Source organism: Dendroctonus ponderosae, unplaced genomic scaffold (genome assembly GCF_020466585.1).
Source record: "Dendroctonus ponderosae isolate FM_Combo_2020 unplaced genomic scaffold, Dpon_F_20191213v2 Dpon_F_20191213_2, whole genome shotgun sequence".
Taxonomy (NCBI): Eukaryota; Metazoa; Arthropoda; class Insecta; order Coleoptera; family Curculionidae; genus Dendroctonus; species Dendroctonus ponderosae.
Genome location: NW_026018165.1, coordinates 1,130,099 through 1,134,096, shown reverse-complemented (window position 1 = coordinate 1,134,096; position 3,998 = coordinate 1,130,099).

The following is a 3,998-nucleotide window of genomic DNA, read 5'->3' as shown; positions in this document are numbered from 1 at the left end:
CTTTGTGTTTTTTAAAGTAGTAGATTAAGTTAAAGACAAATGGCTTATTAGTATACTGTACTAGATTGCTATAATAATAAAAAAAAAAAAAAATACTGTAATACAAATATCCATCTGTCTGTACCTATAAATGTACTGAGCATCTCTGCTAGCTAATAAAAGTTACGATTGAAAATGCGCAGCTAACGAATTTAACAACAAAAACATCAAATTTTAAATTAAATAGCAAAATAAACATTCGCTTCATTAGATGGCAATCGCTTTTAAACTCTAAAATGTCACATTAGTTCGCGTCTTTAGCACCTCATAATCGTTAAACTAAATAACCATAAACGGGGAACTTTGCTTTTGTAAATGAGGACCATTTGAAATAATTTGTGTTCGTTAAGGAGCATTTAAACAATAAGCTTGCGAGTCAAACACCAATAATTTTACCTCCGTTATCACTAAATGGTCTCAAATGCAGCTGCCACATGCAATAAGCCAGGGAGGTCGCACGTTGTGCCACTTTGTACCACACAAGCTTAGTTAAGGGAGTTATGGAAGAAAAAATTTACATTTAAGGGTAATAACTACTGTGAATATAAAATAAGGTTTCAGGTAATGGATAAAACATGTAAGTTTAAAAACTCATTCGGATTTGGAATAATGTTTTACAGCTTTCCAATCTCCAAAAAAAAATGTAAGTTTTGAGACTAATTGGGAAAATTTGAAGATATTTTGAAAATGCACTTTTCAATCAAAGCTGAAATCACCTCCCATTCCAGCCACAACATTAAAAAAAAGCTGACTCACCTTGATAATGCTTTCAGCCAAATGGACTTTCTATGCTCGTAAGCAGTCACCTCAGTCCTATTTCATTCAGTTTTCATACAAATCTGAAATAAAATCCAGACCTTAATCGGAAAATAATCATCTGTTTGCTGCAGTTTTTTTAATTTATTTTCAATATAAATTTCCCTGCTTCGTCGAATTGATTCGACGTTTAGAGCTTCGACAAGCATTTTCATCATTTTTATGTAGCCAAAGCGGAGACAGCAAATCATAAAAAAAAATTAATTTAGTAAAAACAAACGTTGCGTTTGAAAGAAATTCGCTCCCGCAATGGACGCAAAGGATGGGAAAATTAATTTTGGTTTTTGAAATTTGCATTTCGCTTTAAATTGCGAATTAAGCGTAATGCAACACAACTTCAAAGGCTCGTGGCCATATGAATACAACCGCGGAGCCAAATTGTTATTTTTTTTTGCTGAAATAAAACAAGGTATTGGAATGAGTTTTTGCAACAAAAGGATTTGGGCTTTGGGTTAATAACGCTCTGTTTTTTTACATACGATGTGATGTGGAGGATTTTCTATAGCTTTAAAAGGACTAATTACAACTTTTATGAGCCTCAATACAATGCTTTATGATACACCGTTTGTTATAATTTATGTGATAGCTATGTTTGCTGATTTACTTCAAAACACAACCAAAACTATTTAAATGAGGCACATGTTGTATATTAGATGTATCCAAGATTAATGGAACTTTCAGGTCATTTGTCTTCACGCTTCATGGTGCGAGGTATTTGAATTAAGGATTCGAAGACTCCAGAATTGCATGGTTGATTCGATATTTCGCATTAAAAGCATATAACGGAACAGCTCTATTCTGGGCGTTCATGTTATCCTTTGCGATATATTAACAGTTTGATGCTGCATTTTTAGATTTTAAACTTACTTTCAAATATCGACTACATTTTTTGCCTTCTGCTAGCTTATTGAACATTTTTAAATGTTATGAGTTAAATAAATAAATCGCCAACTAATACTGAAGGCATCACACTCAAGAACATTTTACCAAGCTAAATCCGAAAGTGATTTCTTGTTAAGCCCCCTGAATGGGAATGCCCGTTTTCCAACAATATATGAACGCATTATGAATTCTAAAAGGAGAAGCCCCTGCCGTTCATCCATGAGGGAATACACTATCAAGAATATTACAAGTTTTATCCATCTGACTTTTTCTAAATGTCCATTCAGCAGGGTGGAAGTGGCCGTCGAAACCCAAATATGAAGGGACACTTTCAGATTTGGCTTGAAAGGTTGTTTGTTTGCGTGGGACTCGCACATCCCGTTGAATGTATGCTTGGAGGAACCGACAAAAGAAAGCGTAGATAAACTGACAAAAAAAGACTGCATAAAAATTAAGTTGAACTTGAGGGTTGGAGGCAAATCATAATTAATTGATGAAATCAATACTTAATGGGAAATTAGGTGCCCGCTTGCAGCAACGACTAAAATGCAAAATATAAATTTGCTTTGTGCGTGACAGAAAAATATTCATTTTCAATTAATTATTCATGGTTCCGAAGCAAAAGCCTATTGAAATCGATATGGCTGGAAAAAACGCATAAAAATGGTGGAAAAGCTAATATTCTATATGGAGCAAACAACAAAGTTTCACTCTGTACATGCATTTTAAGCTATCGAGAGCGCTCATATCAGCGGAATAATTTCAGATGAGAAAAATAAATTTACTTGAAAATATTGTCTTTGTTATCTATTTCTGAAATTATCAGAAATTTTTATATATTTTTTTACCCATTGTACATTAAATCATAGAATCCAGCTTGAAACGCTGCATATACACCGTAAATTGCCTTTTTGTACTGGCGACGTTGGCAGAATATCGCGATTTTAGGAAAATTTTGCTTAAAAACATGCAAAACAGCAGTTAAAGATACAAAAAAACGTCTTTCCAATCACCACTGATCCGTTAAGAATTCTATTGAACCAAAATATCAATACATTGTACAGGATGTTACCATAGCTTTCATTTTTCAAATGGAAGTACCCGTATATTAATTCGTCATTAGATAGACAATTTACAAAGTTACAAATTTTGTATTTTCATTTTAAGCTGTAAAATAAAAAAAAAATTTTAAGCTGTAAAAATTTCAAAAAGTTACTACAATTTGTAAGGTGGCTATGGAATGAGTGTCAAAATTTGAATTGTCACGTTTAATTGATCATTTACCTAATTATATCAAGCAAAAAATGTGGTATTTACATGATGGAGCTCCAGTTCACCATATAGCTCAAATTCATGAGAGGTGGATAGTCAGAGGTGGGCCTGTTCTGTGAAAAATGGTTTCTTTTTATGGGCTTAAGTCAAAAACGAAATTTATAAAATAACTCCAAATACAAAAGATGACACGAAGGAACGAATCATAACTGTTTTTCGAAGCATAAATAATATCGTTTTGAACTGCGTTAGGGATTCATTTAAAAAACGTAGATATTAATACAGGGGTCGGCATTCGAAGTGTTACCATTTAAAAATGCTATAATTTTGTCATTTTAATTTTTATATATTAGAAAACTTAAACATTTATACGTAAAAACATTCAAAATTAAAAAAAAAATGTTATTGTTCGATGTAGCCACCTTTAGCGCATATAACAGCATCGAGTCTGTCCGGGAACGCTTCACAGGCTGCACGAATGTGGTCTGATGGTATTTTACCACATTCTCGGAGAAGAGCAATCTTTAAGGCGTCGACCGTCTCATATTTTTTTGCCGATACTTTGGCCTCCAGAATGGACCATATGGAACAATCCATTGGGTTTAAGTCGGGGGAATATGGTGGCCATTGTTGTGCGGAAATGAATCTGGGAACCTTTTCTTGTAAAAAACGTTGTGTTTCAAACGTCCAATGATTTCGACAAAAATTCCTACTTGTCCAAGGAAGCAAAGCATCGTTTAGAATCCTTTCACGGCAGATTTGTTGATTTATCTTTACGCCCTGTGGCAGTTACCGCGGCCCAAACCATCACTGATGTTGGTTTGTGCTCTAACGAAATACGATCATTTTACATTTAGAAATGTTTTCCGGGCTTTGAAGCCGTGGTCTATAGGAATTTCTTCCTGACGTTTCGTCCACAACTGCGGTGGACATTTTCAAAGGCGATGAGGCAGTGGGCGAAGTGATCTCCCGTGCTTTCCGACTAAGAA